Source organism: Somniosus microcephalus, unplaced genomic scaffold (genome assembly GCF_052327205.1).
Source record: "Somniosus microcephalus isolate GS21.2 unplaced genomic scaffold, FLI_Smic_1.0 scaffold1, whole genome shotgun sequence".
NCBI lineage: Eukaryota > Metazoa > Chordata > Chondrichthyes > Squaliformes > Somniosidae > Somniosus > Somniosus microcephalus.
The window spans coordinates 4947810-4967038 of NW_028225188.1; the positions used below are offsets into that span (position 1 = coordinate 4947810).

At 47.6% G+C, this 19229-nt stretch overlaps 1 pseudogene; it reads left to right on the forward strand.

Annotated features, from left to right (window-relative positions):
• Window positions 1–10213: 10213 nt before the first annotated feature.
• The window catches only part of LOC147084184 (uncharacterized), a 107444-nt pseudogene continuing 98428 nt past the window's right edge, over window positions 10214–19229 (forward strand).

Consider the following 19229-nt stretch of genomic DNA (forward strand, 5'->3'; position numbering starts at 1 on the left):
AAGTACTAGGGAAACTAATGGGACTACAGGCTGACAAGTCCCCTGGACCTGATGGCCTGCATCCTAGGTTGATTCCTGTGATGAAGGGGTTGTCTTATGAGGAAAGGTTGAGCAGGTTGGGCCTATACTCATTGGAGTTTCGAAGAATGAGAGGTGATCTTATTGAAACATAAGATTCTGAGGGGGCTTAACAGGGTGGATGCTGAGAGCCAGCACGTGAGTGCAAAAGACAAGGCTGAAGCGTTTACAACCATCTTCAGCCAGAGGTGCCGAGTGGATGATCCATATCGGCCTCCTCCTGCAGTCCCCACCATCACAGAAGCCAGTCTTTAGCCAATTCGATTCACTCCACGTGATATCAAGAAACGGCTGAGCGCACTGGATTCAGCTGTTGTGGAGTATTTTAAACCAACCCTCGACACAAGGTTTTAGATCGATAGTCAAGTTGTCTTTATTGCACCGGTGGGGAAACAGTCTGCTCTGTCTTAGCCAGACCTTTCCAAATTGGTACAGCGAACACGACATTTTTATACATTACAACACACGTCAAAATTCATTCCTGCCACCTGATTGGACCTTGGCCCGCATGCATCTTCACTGATTGGTTGCCTATGCTGCGTTACATTAAAGTACCGCCTTTATTATTGGCCGTTATCCCCAAGGTTTTGTTTCACCTATGACCTTTGTTTATGCCAGATGGGTCTCATTGTACTTCTGACTCATTGTCCTCCTTTCCTGCCTCTCTCTGTCCTCCTTTCCTGCCTCTCTCTGTCCTCCTTTCCTGCCTCTCTCTGTCCTCCTTTCCTGCCTCTCTCTGTCCTCCTTTCCTGCCTCTCTCTGTCCTCCTTTCCTGCCTCTCTCTGTCCTCCTTTCCTGCCTCTCTTGGCCTCTTTTTTACTTCCAACTCATTGTTTTACTTTCCTGCCAGAACAGAACTTGCATCCTCTTAGGACTCTTATGGTTCCATGTCCAGCAATGTTATCTCCACTGCCAATTCAGCAACTTAGAAAAAGCTTACTACTGCAAAGAATGGTCTTTATTACACTAGTCAGTGAAACTGCCAGCGATGTCAGTTTAACTCTTTCCCCACTACACAGACACACACACACACATACAGTCAGACAGACACAGATACTCACAAAGATACAGTCAGACACACAGATTTTTTCTGCATGAACTTTTATTATTAATTTCAAAGACTTTAAGAAAAAGGTGGGAGTGGTGGGCGGAGGGCTCTTAAAGGGACAGGGACTCTCCTTTTCAATGTGATTTTCATTAAAGGGACCGAGTCACTCCTTGCCTGTGGAGGACCAGTTTTAAAAGGACAGCGTCTCGAAATCAGGTGCAGTCTGCGTGTGAACCACCTCCTCCCAATTTCCTGCCAAGCGATCCCTGCGGGCACCACTCCACTCTAGGAGTGGCTCCTAGAATCATACAGCACAGAAGGAGGCCATTCAGCCCATCGTGCCTGTGCCGGCTCTTTGAAAGAGCTCTCCATTTAGTCCCACTCCCCTGCTCTGTCCCCATAGCCCTGCAAATTATTCCCCTTCAAGTATTTATCCAATTCCCCAGTGAACGTTATTATTGACTCTGCTTCCACCGCCCTTTCAGGCAGCGCATTCCAGATCACAACAACTCGCTGCGTCAATAAAATTCTCCTCACCTCGCCTCTGGTTCTTTTGTCAATGACCTTAAATCTGTCCTCTGGTTACTGACCCTCCTGCCACTGGAACCAGTTTCTCCTTATAAGCTACAGCTATACAAAGCCCTTGTTAGACCCCAGAGAGTCATAACGGCACAACAGGAGGCCATTCGGCCCATCGAGTCCGTGCGAGCTCTCTGTAGAGCGATCCAGTCAGTCCCACTCCCCCGCTCTATCCCCGTAGCCCTGCAAGTTTATTTCCCTCAAGTGCCTATCCAGTCTCCCCTTGAAAACATTGAGTGTCTCCGCTTCCACCACTTCCGTCGGCAGCGAGTTCCAGGTCATCACCACTCGCTGCATAAAAAAGTTTTTCCTCATGTTCAACCTGTATCTCTTGCCCAAAACCTTAATTCTGTGTCCCCTAGTCCTTGTACCATCAACTCGTGGGCACAGCCTTTCCCCGTCTAGCCTATCCAAACCCGCCATAATCTTGTACACCTCTATCAAATCACCCCTCAACCTCCTTTGCTCTAATAAAAACAAATCCAGCTTCTCCAACCTGTCCTTGTAGCTAAGATCCCCCATCCCCAGAACCATTCTGGTAAATCTCCTCTGCACCCTCTCGAGGGCCTTCACATCCTTCCTAAAGTGTGGTGACCAGAAGTAGATGCAATACTCCAGTTGTGGCCTAACCAGCGCTTTATAAAGGTTCAGCATAACTTCTCTACTTTTGTACTCAATACCTCTATTTATGAAGCCCAAGATCCCATATGCTTTGCTAACCACTCTCTCAATATGTCCCGCCACCTTCAGGGACCTACGCACATTAACTCCCAGGAACTTCCTGGAGCACTGTGTACAGTTCTGGGCACCGCACCTCAGAAAGGATATATTGGCCTTGGAAGGAGTGCAGCACAGATTGACCAGAATGTTACCCGGGCTCCAAGGGTTAGAATATGAGGGAGAGATTACATAAACTAGGCTTGTGTTCCCTGGAATCTAGAAGGTTAGGGAGTGATTGAGGATTTTAGGATTTTGAAAGGAATTGGTAGAGTAGATAGAGAGAAACTTTTTCCGCCGGTGGGGGAGTTGAGGACAAGGGGACATCACCTTAAAATCAGAGCCAGGCCATTCAGGAGAGAAGTTGGGAAACACTTCTTCACACAAAGGGTGGTAGAAGTGTGGAACCCTCTCCCACAGGAAGCAGTCGATGCCAGCTCAATTAATCATTTTAAATCCGAGAGCGATAGATTTTTGCTAGACAAGGGAGCAAAGGGATATGGAGCCAAGGCAGGTGGGTGGAGTTAAGACACAGATCGGCCATGATCTCATTGAATGGCGGAACAGGCCGGAGGGGCTGAATGGCCTCCTCCTGTTCCCATGCTCCTATTTACTCTATCAAAACCCTTCCTGTTTTGAACACCTCTATTAAATCTCCGCTGCACCTTCTCTGCTCCAAGGAGAACAATCCCAGCTTCTCCAGTCTCTCCACGTAACTGAAATCCTCTGTGTATTTGTCGTGGTGCAGCAGGCTATAGCAAACAGCTTTCTTAAGAACATAAGAAATAGGAGCAGAAGCAGGCCATTCGGCCCTTCTAGTCTGCTCCGCCATTCAATAAGATCATGGCTGATCTTCTACCTCATCTCCACCTTCCCACCCGATCCCCATATCCCTTGATTCCCCATGAGTCCAAAAATCTGTCTGTCTCAGCCTTGATTATACTCAATGACTGAGCCTCCACAGCCCTCTGGGGCAGAGAATTCCAAAGATTCACCACCCTCTGAGTGAAGAAATTTCTCCTCATCTCAGTCCTAAATGGCCGACCCCTTATTCTGAGACTGTGACCCCTGGTTCTAGACTCCCCAGCCAGGGGAAACAGTCTCCCAGCATCTACCCTGTCAAGCCCTGTAAGAATTGTAGATGTTTCAATGACATCACCTCTCTTCAAAATTCATGGGAATATAGGTCCAGTCTCCTCAATCTCTCCTCGCAGGACAATCCCCCCATCCCAGGAATCAGTCTGGTGAACCTTCGTTGCTCTCCCTCTAAGGCAAGTATATCCTTCCTTTGGTAAGGAGACCAAAACTGTACACAATACTCCAGGTGTGGTCTCACCAAGTCCCTGTATAATTGCGGTAAGACTTCACTCTTATACTCCAATCCTTTTGTAATAAAGACTAACGTACCATCTGCTTTCCTAATTGCTTGCTGCACCTGCGTGTTAACTTTCAGTGCCTCGTGTACAAGGACACCCCGGTCCCTCTGAACACCAACATTTCCCAATCTCTCACCATTTAAAAAATACTCCGCTTTTCTATTTTTCCTACCAAAGAGGGTTGGAGTATAAAAGCAGGGAAGTCCGGCTACAACTGTACAGGGTATTGGTGAGACCCCACCTGGAGTACTGCGTACAGTTTTGGTCTCTGTATTTAAGGAAGGATATACTTGCATTGGAGGCAGTTCAGAGACGATTCACGAGGTTAATTCCAGAGATGAGGGGGTTGACTTATGAGGAAAGGTTGAGCAGGCTGGGCCGATACTCATTGGAATTTAGAAGAATGAGAGGTGATCTTATTGAAACATATAAGATACTGAGGGGGCTCGACAAGGTAGATGCAGAGAGGATGTTTCCCCTCGTGGGGAAATCTAGAACTCGGGGGCACAGTTTCAGAATAAAGGGTCGCCCTTTTAGAACTGAGATGAGGAGGAATTTCTTCTCTCAGAGGGTCGTAAATCTGTGGGATTCTCTGCCCCAGAGAGCTGTGGAGGCTGGGTCATTAAATACATTTAAGGTGGAGATAGACAGATTTTGGCAAGATAAGGGAGTGAAGGGTGCTGGGGAGCGGGCGGGGAAGTGGCTTTGAGCCCAAGATCAGCCATGATCTTATTGAATGGCAGAGCAGGCTCGAGGGGCCAAGTGGCCTATTCCTGCTCCTATTTCTTATGTTCAAAGCGGATAACTTCACACTTCTCCACATTATATTCCATCTGCCATGTTCTTGCCCATTCACTGAACCTGTCGATATCCCTTTGCAGCCTCTTTGTGTCCTCCTCACAACTTATTTTCCCACCTAGCTTTGTATCGTCAGCAAACTTGGACACATTGCACTCGGTCCCCTCATCTAAGTCATTGATGGAGATTGTGAATAGCTGAGGCCCCAGTACTGATCCTTGCGGGACCCCACTAGTTACAGCCTGCCAGCCCGAAAATGAGCCGTTTATTCCTACTCTCTGTTTTCTGACCGTTAACCAGTCCTCAATCCATGCTAATATTACCCCCAATCCCATGAGCCCTAATGTAGTGTGACGGCACCCTGGGAGGAAAGGGCACCTGCTCCTGATCGCCACCCACTTAACTTGACAAGGTCGGACTGTCTACACCACAACTCCAGATATCCACAGCCATGCTTCAGCTGTCCAGAGCCTTGCTCAGGCCCCATCCGGAGGACTGCCTTCAGTTTCAGGCACCGCACCTCAGAAAGGGACACACTGGCCTCGGAGGGGGTGCCGGGCCGATTCACCAGGAGGACACCGGGGCTGAGAAGGTCTCATTATGGGGACGGAACCATCGAATGAAACAGCACAGAAGGAGGCCATTCGGCCCACCGTGCCTGTGCCGGCTCTTTGGTCGAGCTCTCCGATTAGTCCCACTCCCCCCTGCTCTTTCCCCCTCGCCCTGTAAATGTCTCCCCTTCAAGTATTTACCCACTTCTTTATGAAAGTTACGATTGAATCTGCTTCCACCGCCCTTCCAGGCAGCGCATTCCAGATCATAACTGGCTGTGTTTAAAATCTGTTTCCTCATGTCGCCTCTGGTTCTTTTGCCTGAAATCTGTGTCCTCTGGTTACCGACCCTCCAGCCACTGGAAACAGTTTCTCCTTATTTACTCGATCCAAACCCTTCATGGTTTTGCCCCCTCGATCAGATCTCCCCTTAACCTTAGCCGGGCAGGTGGAAGGGGTATCAGTGGGAGAGCATTGTGGGGGGAGTGATCATAAAAACATAGAAACATAGAAGATAGGAACAGGAGTAGGCCATTCAGCCCTTTAATGAGATCATGGCTGATCATCCAAATTCAGGACCCTGTCCCTGCTTTCTCCCCATATCCCTTGATCCCTTTAGCCTTAAGAAATATATCCAACTCCTTCTTGAATAGCCATGATCGCATTGAATGGCGGAGCAGGCTCGAGGGGCCGAATGGCCGACTCCTGCTCCTATCCTCTATGTTTCTGTGTTTCTAAAATAGGCTTTGCTGACTCAGCAAACCTCATTTGCTTTGCTGTTTTTTGGCTGACTAAATAAAAGTGTTTTTTTGGCTGCATGCAGGTATTTAATTGAGTGAGTTCAGGCTTGCTGTCAGTCCTGGCCCTGGTCCCGCCCCTTCCTGCACCTCATTGGCTGACACCGCTGTCAATCGACACCACGAGGGGGAAGGGAGGGTGATTGACAGGTGACGATAGATAGAAGCGCCTGCCCGCGCTGTGATTGGTGCAGGGGAAGGCAAGTGGGCGTGTCCGGCCCCCGGGCCCACGTGGGGGAGTCAAAGGCTGGCTGGGGCGCATGCGCAGCCCGCCTCGCACCGTTGGGAAGCTTTTCAAATTTTTTTTTGCCAAACAAATTGAAAACACTCATTAATTCCCCCAACCTCCTCCCCTCTAAAGTGCGATTATTATTATTCTTGTTTTTCCTCATTTGTGTGGGGTGTCTTTTTTTTACCTTGCAGTGGCGTGCGCCGATCCAACCGACCACTGGGCGTTGCGTGCTGGCGTCAGCGCGTAATCGGAGGGGGCTGTGATTGACGCGAGGCGCCCGCCAATCAGGAGCGCGGAAAACGCTGGGAGGACCGGGCGGGCTGATGGTCCTCCAACCAATGGCGGCGTGGGAGGGAGGGGGGCGGGACCTCGGTGGGCTGCAGGCCGCTTTCCTGCTTTCATTGTCTGCAGGAGCTGTTAAAGGGAAGGGGAGGAGAGGGTGGAAAAAACCCAGCTTGTGAGTGTTTATTCCTTTGTATTACCTTTATTGCAAGGCTGTTCATCAACTGCATTCATTTAAAAATAAGTGAACCTTTTCTCTTTTCGACTTTTATCCAGAACAAAGAGCCCTGGTGCTGTGAACATTTTGGTGGGCAGCCACTTTTAAAGGGACAAAGACCAGCATTCTTCCTCTCTCTCTCTCTCTTGTGAGTATTTGTGGTGGGTGAGAGAGGGGGGGGGGGGTCAAAGGGGACTGCGGCCCCTTTTCAACAAAAACAATTGCTTGGCCATTTAAAGGGGAATGGGTGCCCCCCAGGTATTTAAAGAGGCAGTGCCTCTCTCTTTCTGTATCATGTAAGAGCAGGGAGGTTCTGCTTGAACTGTACAAAACACCAGTTAGGCCACCGGCTAGAGTGCTGCGTGCAGTTCTGCTCGCCCCATTGCAGGAAAGATGTGACTGCTCGAGACGGGAGATTTACGAGGATGTTGCCAGGGCTACAGAATTTCAGCTACAAGGAAAGATTGAATACATAGAAACATAGAAGATAGGAGCAGGAGTAGGCCATTCGGCCCTTCGAGCCTGTTCCGCCATTCAATGAGATCATGGCTGATCATCCAAATTCAGTAGCCTGTCCCTGCCTCCTCCCCATATCCCTTTAGCCTTAAGAAATATATAAGTACAGGAGTAAAGAAGTGTTACTCCAATTATATAGGGCCTTGGTGAGACCACACCTGGAGTACTGTGTACAATTTTGGTCTCCTTAACTAAGGAAGGATATACTTGCCATAGAGGGAGTGCAATGAAGGTTCACGAAATTGATTCCTGGGATGGCGGGACTGTCGTATGAGAAGAGATTGAGTAAACTAGGCCTGTATTCTCTTGAATTCAGAAGAATGAGAGGGGATCTCATTGAAACGTATAAAATTCTAATAGGACTAGACAGACTAGATGCAGGAAGGATGTTCCCGATGGCGGGGGAGTCCGAAACCAGGGGTCACAGTCTAAGGATAAGGGGTAAGCCATTTAGGACAGAAATGAGGAGGAATTTCTTCACCCAGAGAGTGGTGAACCTATGGAATTCTCTACCACAGAAGGCAGTGGAGGCCAATTCATTAAATATATTCAAGAAGGAGTTAGATATATTTCTTAAGGCTAAAGGGATATGGGGAGAAGGCAGGGACAGGGTACTGAGTTTGGATGATCAGCCATGATCTCACTGAATGGCAGAGCAGGCTCGAGGGGCTGAACGGCCTACTCCTGCTCCTATCTTCTATGTTTCTATGTCTTAAAGAAGGATAGCGAGGCGGAGAGGTTCAGGGAGGGCATTCCAGAGCTTAGGGCCGAGGCAACAGAAGACACGGCCACTGATGGTGCAGCGATTATAATCAGGGATATTCAAGAGGGCAGAATTGGAGGAGCGCTGATGTCTCGGGGGGGGGGGGGGGAGCGGGGAGGGGAGGAGGTTGTTTTCTTTGGAACCGGGGAGGCTGAGGGGAGACCTGATTGAGGTGTATAAAATTCTGAGGGGCCGAGATAGGAAGGACCTATTTCCCTTGGCAGAGAGGTCCACAACCAGGGGGCGTAGATTTAAAGTAATTGGTCGGAGGTTTAGAGGGGAGTTGAGGAGAAATGTTTTCACCCAGTGGGTGGTGGGGATCTGGAACTCCCTGCCTGACAGGGTGGTAGAGGCAGAAACTCTCATCACATTTTAAAAAGTACTTGGATATGCCCTTGAAGTGCCGTAACCTACAAGGATACGGACCAAGTGCTGGAAAGTGGGATTAGTGTGGATAGCACTTAATCGGCCGGCACGGACAAGATGGGCCGAATGGCCTCCTCCTGTGCCGTAATTTTTCTGTGATTCTATCGCGGGGGGCGGGTGGTTGTGAGGCTGAAGGGAATAACTAAGGTAGGGATGGGCGAGGCCATGGAGGGATTTGAAAACAAGGATGAGAATTTTGAAATCGAAGCATTGCTTAACCGGGAGCCAATGTAGGTCAGCGAGCACAGGGGTGATGGGTGAACGGGACTTGGCGTTGAGTTACGACACGGGTAGTTTTGGATCACTTCAAGTTTACGTGGGGTAGAATGTGGGAGGCCAGCCAGGAGTGCGTTGGAATAGTCGAGTCTAGAGGTAACAAAGGCCCGGGTGAGGGTTTCAGCAGCGGATGAGCTGAGGCAGGGGCGGAGACGGGCCATGTTACCGAGGTGGAAGTAGGCGGTCTTTGTTATGCTGTGGATATGTGTTCGGAAGCTCATTTCAGGGTCAAATATGACACCAAGGTTGCAAATAATGTGGTTCAGCCTCAGAGAGATGTTAGGGAGAGGGATGGAGTCAGTGGCTAGGGAACAGAGTTTGTGGCAGGGACTGAAAACAATTGCTTCAGTCTTCCCAATATTTAATTGGAGAAAATTTCTGCTCACCCAGAACTGGATTAGAGATCGTGGAGGGGTCGAGAGAAGTGGTGGTGAGGTAGAGCTGGGTGTCATCAGCGTACATGTGGAAACTGACGCTGTGTTTTCAGATGTCGCCAAGGGGCAGCATTTAGATGAGAAATAGGAGGGGCCCAAGGATAGATCCTTGGGGGACACCAGAGGTAACGATGCAGGAGTGGGAAGAGAAGCCATTGCAGGTGATTCTGTGGCTACGATTAGATAGATAAGAATGGAACCAGGCGAGTGCAGTCCCACCCAGCTGGACGATGGTGGAGAGGCGTTGGAGAAGGATGGAGTGGTCAACCGTGTCAAAGGCTGCAGACAAGTCACGAAGGACGAGGAGGGATAGTTTACCTTTGTCACAGTCACAAAGGATGTCATTTGATGAGACTTTGATGAGACTTGATTTGACTTCAGGGCCAAGTCAGTGAGGTGGATTGGGCTGTTTCTGGCCCGCTGGTTATTGTGGGCAGGGCTGGACACCAGTGGGACCGGCTCTGCCCTGTTTGTTCTTTGAGGCAATATTAGCCAAAAAAAATTCCTGCTTCCCCCCCCTTACCATTTCTACACTCCTTTTACAGGGTTTTAGGAGTGGAGCATTTACAGACAGGAAGCTCAAACCAAACATCACCTCAAATTCTGACAGAGCTATGCGATTCATCAGGACCTGATTCAATCGCTCCTTGAATCTGCTGGCACCCCTGTGAGTTCACACTGATTAGAGACCTTTTAAATGTTCTGAAAGAGCTTCAAAGTCTACAAATACCTGAAGCGACACCAGTGCCTACACACTGGGGGAAACCCGGGCCCTGTGTGTGGAAGGGATTCACTCAGCCATCCGTTCCGATGATACACCAGCAAGTTCACACGAGGGAGAGACCTTTAACCCGCTCCGTGTGTGGGAAGGGATTAATTGCACCCTCCGTGCTGCTGAGACACCAGCTTGTCCACACTGATGAGAGACCTTTGACCGGCTCCGTGTTTTTGAAGTGATTCTCTCATTCTTCCACCCTCCTGAGACACCAGCTTGTTCACAGTGATGAGATTAAATGTTCTGTCTGTGAGAAGAGATTTAAAAGGTCCCAGGACCTGAAGAGACACCAGCTGGAGAGAGCAGGAGAGATTCTGTTCACCTGCTTCGTGTGTGAGAAGAGATTCACTCGGTCCTCGAATCTGCTGGCACACCAGCGAGTTCACACTGGGGAGAGGCCGGTGAAACATTCCGACTGTGGGAAAAGCTTTCAAATGTCCCAGGAGCTGAAGGGACACCTGCTGGAGAGAGCAGGAGAGAGACCATTCACCTGCTCCGTGTGTGGGAAGGGATTCGCTCAGCCATCTCACCTACTGACACACCAGCGAGTTCACACTGGGGAGAGACCATTCACCTGCTCAGTGTGTGGGAAGGGATTCACTCAGTCATCCAACCTGTTGAGACACCAGCAATATCACACTGAGGAGAGACCATTTAAATGTTCTGACTGTGGGAAGAGCTTTAAAACCTCTGGGAATCTGAAGCAACACCAGCGAGTTCACACCGATGAGAGACCATTTACATGTTCTGTCTGTGGGAAGAGTTTTAAAACTTCTGGGGATCTGAGCGGACACCAGCGAGTTCACAGTGGGGAGAGGCCATTCACCTGCTCCGTGTGTGGGAAGGGATTCACTCAGTCATCAAGCCTGGTGAGTCACCAGCAAGTTCACACTGGGGAGAGGTCATTCACCTGCTCCGTGTGTGGGAAGAGATTCACTCGGTCATCCCACCTACTGACACACCAGCGATATCACACTGATGAGAGACTATTTAAATGTTCTGTCTGTGAGATGAGCTTTAAAACCTCTGAAGATCTTACGCAACACCAGCGAGTTCACTCCAATCAGAGACCATTTACATGTTCTGTCTGTGGGATGAGCTTTAAAAGCTCCAGGAATCTGAACGGACACCAGCGAGTTCACACTGGGAAGAGACCGTTCACCTGCTCTGTGTGTGGGAAGGGATTCACTCGGTCTTCCCACCTGCTGACACACCAGCGAGTTCACATTGTTCTGTAGCGCAGGGCCCTGTAGACAGCAGGGGTGACATGAACATGGAATGGATGAATGTTTTATAAATTCTTGTACTGCTGTTTAATCTTTAAGATTGCTGTGCTGATGATTCCCTTTGTTTCACTGTTCATAGAAAGATAGGAGCAGGAGTAGGCCATTCGGCCCCTCGAGACTGCTCTGCCATTCAATGAGATCATGGCTGATCATCCAAATTCAGTACCCTGTCCCTGCCTTCTCCCCATATCCCTTGATCCCTTTAGCCTTAAGAAATATATCTAACTCCTTCTTGAATATATTTAATGAATTGGCCTCCACCGCCCTCTGTGGTAGAGAATTCGACAGGTTCACCACTCTCTGGGTGAAGAAATTCCTCATCTCTGTCCTAAATGGCTTACACCTTATCCTTAGATGGTGTTACATAGAAAGTACAGCACAGAAACAGGCCATTCGGCCCAACTGGTCCATGCCAGTGTATATGCTCCACACCCACCCTACTACAATTAACCCGATCAACATCTCCTCCCATTCCTTTCTCCCTTGTGTGGCTTCCCAATAAATCCATCTGTGCTGTTCACCTCAACTACTCCCTGTGGTAGCGAGTTCACCAGTCTCACCATTCTCTGGGTAAAAATTTTTCTTCTGAATTCCCTCATTGATTTAATAGTGACTTTTATATCTATAGCCACATAAATATGATGAGATTCTGTTAAGCTGACCAGTATGTTGTTGTACTTTGTCTTTTTCTGATGAATGAAACATTACTGAGCCCCTGTACCCGTGTTATGGGATGAAGTGCCAGACAAGTGAAGGCACAACGTCTGGGTGTGAATCTGATAATAACCTCACGGACCGTATAGGTGTGATAACCAGACAGGCTTGTGGTTATAGTCTGGTCACAGATGGACTAAATTCCCTGAGTTAGCAGGAGTTCAGGAGGCAGTCAACAGACGGGTCCAAACAATCCCATTTCCTGAGCGGTAACCAAGCTTGTGTATAAGAACAGGCCACTTAAGCTGTTGTCAGTTGGAACAGACTTGAGAAGATCGCGCGAATCCACTGTACTTCTATTCTCCAGATTGAGGGAATTATCACCCGATCTGTGTTATGCAGCGCTCTTAATAAAGCCTGGAGAGACAATTTGTGTTTATGTGAGCTTGATTATCTGGTATCTGAAATCCTGGGACTCCCGATCATTAGAGTCAACCTCAGTGTGTGGAAAGGGATTCCCTGGTGTATCCCACCCGCTGACACACCAGAGTGTCCACATTGTGACTGCGGTGGGTCGATTAGGGGAAGTTGAAAAGGTAGGTTCAATTTATTTTATTTCAGGAGCCTAACCTAGGTGGAAAAGGTTCCAGGACAGGAGGCGGCAGTGAAAATACAACACCAGAAAACAGGTAGGTGACTGGTTGGTGAGTACTTTCACAAACTTATTCTAAGTAGAATTCAATAATTAAGCTAAATCGTAGTAAATAAAAGGGTATTGTAAGGGTTAAGTCATGGAAGGGCAGCTCGGACCCGTGTCATGCTCCTCCTGTGCCATGTGGGAAATCAGGGACACTGTCCCTGACAACTATGTGTGCAGGAAGTGTGTCCAGCTGCAGCTCCTAGCGGACCGCATGGCGGCGCTGGAGCTGCGAATGGACTCACTCTGGAGCATACGCGATGCTGAGGATCTTGTGGATAGCACATTCAGTGAGTTGGTCACACCGCAGGTAAAGGCTAGCTCAGACAGTAAATGGGTGACCAAAAGGCAGGGTAAAGGCAGGAAGGTAGTGCAGGAGTCACCTGCGGTCATCTCCCTCCAAAACAGGTTTACCGTTTTGGGTACTGTTGGGGGAGATGACTTATCAGGGGAAGGCACCAGCAGCCAGGTTCAGGGCACCATGACTGGCTCTGCTGCACAGAAGGGCGGGTAAAAGAGGGATAGGGCTATAGTGATAGGGGATTCAATTGTAAGGGGGATAGACAGGAGTTTCTGTGGCCGAGACCGAGACTCCAAGATGGTATGTTGCCTCCCTGGTGCAAGGGTCAAGGATGTCTCGGAGCGGGTGCAGAGCATTCTGAAGGGGGAGGGGGATCAGCCAGTTGTCGTGGTACATGTAGGTACCAACGATGTAGGTAAAAAGAGGGAGGAGGTCCTACAAGCTGAATTTAGGGAGTTAGGAGCTAAATTGAAAAGTAGGACCTCAAAGGTAGTAATCTCTGGATTGCTACCAGTGCCACGAGCAAATAAGTTTAGAGAGAGTAAGATAGATAAGCTAAATACGTGGCTTGAGCAGTGGTGCAAGGGAGAGGGATTTAAATTCTTGAGGCATTGGAACCAGTTCTTGGGGAGGAGTGACCTGTACCAAGGGGACGGTCTACACCTGAACTGTGAGGGAGCCGATGTCCTCGGGGTAATATTTTCTAGGGCGGTTCGGGAGGATTTAAACTAATTTGGCAGGGGGATGGGAACCTCGGTAGTGGAAAAGAGGGAAGTCATATGAAGTCAGAAATAGATGGTAGAAAGGTGAGAAGCAATAAGCAAAGGAGAGAAACACAAAGGGCCAAACTAATTCATAATGAGAGTGTGAAAAAAGCAAGCCTGAAGGCTTTGTATCTTAATGCTAGAAGCATTAGGAACAAGGTGGATGAATTAGTTGTGGAAATAGAGGTAAACAAGTATGATTTGATTGGGATTACAGAAACGTGGCTGCAGGGTGGGCAAGGCTGGGAACTTAACATCCAGGGATATACAATATTTAGGAAGGATCGGCAAAAAGGTAGGGGAGGTGGGGTAGCATTGCTGGTAAAGGAGGGGATTAATGCAATGGAAAGGAAGGATATTAACTCGGATGAAACGGAATCTGTATGGGTAGAAATGAGAAATAGCAAGGGGAGGAAAACGTTAGTGGGTGTGATATATAGGCCTCCAAATAGTAATATGGAGGTGAGGGAAGGCATAAAAAGGGAAATTAGAGAAGCGTGCGATAAGAGCACAGCTGTCATCATGGGTGACTTTAATTTACATATTGATTGGACTACCCAAACTAGTAAAAATTCTGAGGAGGAGGAATTCCTGGAATGTTTTCGGGACGGTTATCTGGACCAATATGTCGAGGAGCCGACTCGAGATCAGGCCATTTTAGACTGGGTATTGTGCAATGAGAAGGGACTTATCAGCAATCTTCTTGTACGAGGCCCCTTGGGTCAGAGCGATCATAATATGATCGAGCTCTCAGTCGAGATGGAGAGTGAGGAAATTGAATCAGAGACTAAGGTCCAGAACTTAAATAAAGGGAATTACGAGGGTATGAGACGGGAATTGGGTAAGATTGATTGGGTGGTGTTTCTGGGGGGATTGACAGTGGATAGACAATGGCAAGCATTCAAAGATAGAATGGAAGAATTCCAGAACATGTTTATACCGGTTTGGCACAAAAATAAACCTAAAAAGGTGACTCAACCGTGGATAACGAGGGAAATTAGGGACAGCATAAAATAAAAAAAAAGGGCATATCAACTGGCAAAAAAAAGCACCAGACCGGAAGATTGGGGGCAGTACAAGATACAGCAAAAGAGGACAAAGGGATTAATCAGGAAGGGGAAAATAGAATACGAAAGTAAACTTGCAGCAAACATAAAGACAGACTGCAAAAGCTTTTATCGGTATATCAGGAGGAAAAGACTGGTAAAATCCCAAGTCGGTCCCTTGCAGTCCGATTCGGGAGAATATATAATGGAGAATAAGGAAATGGCAGACCAATTAAACTCATACTTTGGTTCTGTATTCACAAAGGAGGACACAAATAACCTCCCAGGAATATCGGCAAACATAGGGACTAATGAGAGGGAGGAGCTGACAGAAATTAGTATCTCTAGGGATATGGTGCTGGGTAAGTTGAGGGGACTGAAGGCCGACAAACCCCCGGGGCCTGATAAACTACATCCTAGGGTACTTAAGGAGGTGGCCCTGGAGATAGCAGATGCTCTAAGGATCATCTTCCGGAACTCCATTGACTCGGGAACAGTACCCGTGGATTGGAGGGTAGCTAATGTTACCCCAATATTTAAAAAGGGGGGTAGAGAGAAAGCAGGGAATTATAGACCAGTAAGCCTTACATCGGTTGTGGGCAGAATGCTAGAGTCCATTATTAAGGATAAAATAGCGGAGCACTTGACAAATGGGGAAAGGATCGGACAGAGTCAACATGGATTTACAAAGGGTAAATCGTGTTTGACTAATCTGCTGGAATTTTTTGAGGAAGTAACTGGTAAAATAGATGGGGGAAGAGCCAGTGGATGTGGTGTACCTTGACTTCCAGAAAGCCTTCGATAAGGTTCCACACAAAAGATTATCATGCAAAATTAAGGCTCATGGGATTGGGGGCAAAGTATTAACGTGGATAGAGAACTGGCTGGCGGATAGAAAACAGAGAGTTGGAATAAACGGCTCGTTTTCGGAGTGGCAGGCAGTGACCAGCGGGGTGCCGCAAGGATCTGTCCTGGGACCCCAGCTGTTCACAATATATATAAATGATCTGGATCAGGGAATTGGATGCAATATTTCCAAATTCGCTGACGACACTAAACTAGGAGGAGGGGTGGGCTCTGATGAGGATGTCAGGAGGCTACAGTGCGATTTGGACAGGGGGGAATGGGCGGATACGTGGCAGATGCACTATAATGTGGATAAATGCGAGGTTATCCACTTTGGGGGTAAAAACAGGAGGGTAGATTATTATCTAAACGGCAATAGATTGGGAGATGGGGAAGTGCAGAGGGACCTGGGTGTTCTTGTGCACCAGTCACTGAAGGAGAGCATGCAGGTGCAACAGGCGATTAAGAAGGCAAATGGTATGTTGGCCTTCATATCAAGGGGGTTCGAGTATAGGAATAGGGATACCTTACTACAGCTGTACAAGGTGCTGGTGAGACCGCATCTGGAGTATTGTGTACAGTTTTGGTCGCCCCATCTGCGGAAGGATGTTCTTGCCATGGAAAGAGTGCAACGGCGATTCACCAGGCTGATACCTGGAATGGCGGGAATGACCTACGAAGAGAGATTAAATAGTTTGGGCTTGTACTCACTGGAGTTTAGAAGATTGAGAGGGGATCTCATCGAAACATATAAAATTATGGCAGGCCTGGACAGGCTGAATTCAGAGAGAATGTTTCCAATGGCCGGGGAGCACAGAACCAGGGGCCACAGTCTAAAAATAGCGGGCAAATCATTTAAAACAGAGATGAGGAAGAATTTCTTCACTCAAAGAGTGGTGAGCCTGTGGAATTCCCTGCCACAGAGGGCTGTGAAGGCTAATTCAATAAATATTTTCAAGAGAGAATTGGATATATTTCTGAAGGCTAAGGGGATTAAGGGTTACGGAGAAAAGGCGGGGACGGGGTACTGAACTGGTAAGATCAGCTATGATCTCAGACGAAGATCAGCCATGATCTCATTGAATGGCGGAGCAGGCTCGAAGGGCCGAATGGCCTACTCCTGTTCCTATCTCTATGTTTCTATGTTTCTATTCCACTGTTTCTGATGCCTTTAATCACATCCAGGACTGAACCATGTTAATTCAGGCAACTGGGGCTTGTTAATGTTAAAACCCCAATAACTGGGCTGGATTTAAAGATTATTCCCTGTTCTCTCAGTACTAGTGAGCAGAGAGAAGCTGATGTTATAGAATCATAGAGCACAGTAGGATGCCTTTCGACCCATCGTGCTGGTGCTGGCTCTCTGAAAGAGCGATGCAATTAGTCCCACTGCCCTGCTCTTTCCCCACAGCCCTGCAAATTTCTGCTTTTAGTATATATCCAATTCCCTTTTGAAAGTTACTATTGAATCTGCTTCCACCTCCCATTCAGGCAGTGCATTCCAGATCATCACAATTCGCTGTGTAAAAAAAGTCTCCTCATTTCCTCTCTCGATTCTTTTGCCAATGATCTGAAATCAGTGTCCTCTCGTTACCGACCCTCCTGCAACAGCTTCTCCTTGTTTGCTCAATCAAAACCCCTCATAATTTGGAGCACCTCGATCACAGCTCCACTTAACCGTCTCTGCTCCAAGTTATATTGCTAACGTTTTGTGAATTGTTGCTGTGAAAGAAAAGACCGCCATCCATGGCTAAGTAAAGTAATAAAGGATAGTATCCGACTGAAAACAAGGGCATATAAAGTAGCCAAATCTAGTGGGAGGATAGAAGATTGGGAAGCATTTAAAAGCCAGCAAAGAATAACTAAAAGATTAATTAAGAAAGGGAAGATAGATTATGAAAGTAAACTAACAAAAAATATAAAAACAGATAGCAAGAGTTTCTAGTTATATAAAAAGAAAAAGGGTGGCTAAAGTGAATGTTGGTCCCTTAGAGGACGAGACCGGGAAACTAGTGGTGGGGAACATGGAGATGGCAGAAACGCTGAACAAATATTTTGTATCAGTCTTTACAGTAGAGGACACTAAAAATATCCCAACACTGGACAAACAGGGGGCTATAGGGGGGGAGGAGCTAAACACGATTAAAATCACTAAGGAGATGGTACTCGGTAAGATAATGGGACTTAAGGCAGATAAATCCCCTGGACCTGATGGCTTACATCCTAGGGTCTTGAGAGAGGTAGCGGTGGGGATTGCGGAGGCATTGGTGGTAATTTTCCAAAACTCCCTGGATTCAGGCAAGGTCCCAGCAGATTGGAAAACTGCTAATGTAACGCCCTTATTTAAAAAGGGAGGTAGACAAAAGGCTGGAAACTATTGATCAGTTAGCTTAACATCTGTGGTTGGTAAAATGTTGGAGTCCATTATTAAGGAAGCAGTAACAGGACATTTGGATAAGCATAATTTAATCGGACAGAGTCAGCATGGTTTTATAAAGGGGAAGTCATGTTTGACAAATTTGCTCGAATTCTTTGAGGATGTAACAAACAGGGTGGATAAAGGGGAACCAGTGAATGTGGTGTATTTGGACTTCCAAAAGGCATTTGACAAGGCGCCACACAAAAGATTACTGCACAAGATAAAAAATCACGGGATTGGGGGTAATATACTGGCATGGGTGGAAGATTGGCTATCTAACAGAAAACAAAGAGTTGGGATAAATGGTTCATTCTCGGGCTGGCAATCAGTAACTAGTGGTGTTCGGCAGGGGTCAGTGCTGGGACCCCAACTCTTTACAATCGATATTAACGATTTGGAGGAGGGGACCGAGTGCAACATATCCAAGTTTGCCGACGATACAAAGATGGGAGGGAAAGCAGTGAGTGAGGAGGACATAAAAAACCTGCAAAAGGACAGACAGGCTAAGTGAGTGGGCAGAAATTTGGCAGATGGAATGTAATGTTGGAAAGTGTGAGGTTATGCACTTTGGCAGAAAAAATCAAAGAGCAAGTTATTATCTAAATGGAGAGAAACTGCAAAGTGCTACAGTACAAAGGGATCTGGGGGTCCTGGTGCATGAAACACAGAAGGTTAGTATGCAGGTGCAGCAGGTGATCAGGAAGGCCAATGGAATCTTGGCTTTTATTGCAAGGGGGATGGAGTATAAAAACAGGGAAGTCTTGCTGCAGTTATACAGGGTATTGGTGAGGCCACACCTGGAATACTACGTACAGTTTTGGTTTCCATATTTAAGAAAAGATATACTTGCTCTCGAGGCGGTTCAGAGAAGGTTCACTCGGTTGATTCTGGAGATGAGGGGTTTGACGTATGAGGAAAGGTTGAGTAGGTTGGGCCTCTACTCATTGGAATTCAGAAGAATGAGAGGCGAGCTTATCGAAACATATAAGATTATGAGGGGGCTTGATCGGGTGGATGCGGGGAGGATGTTTCCACTGAGGGGTGAGACTAGAACTAGGGGGCATAATCTTAGAATAAGGGGCTGCCCTTTCCAAACTGAGATGAGGAGAAACTTCTTCACTCAGGGGGTAGTAAATCTATGGAATTTGCCACCTCAGAGAGCTGTGGAAGCTGCAACATTAAATAAATTTAAAATGGAGATAGACAGTTTCTTAGCAGATAAGGGAATTAGGGGTTACGGGGAGAGGGCAGGGAAGTGGACGTGAGTCTAGGTTCGGATCAGCCATGATCCTATTGAATGGCGGAGCAGGCCCGAGGAGCCGTATGGCCTACTCCTGCTCCTACTTCTTAT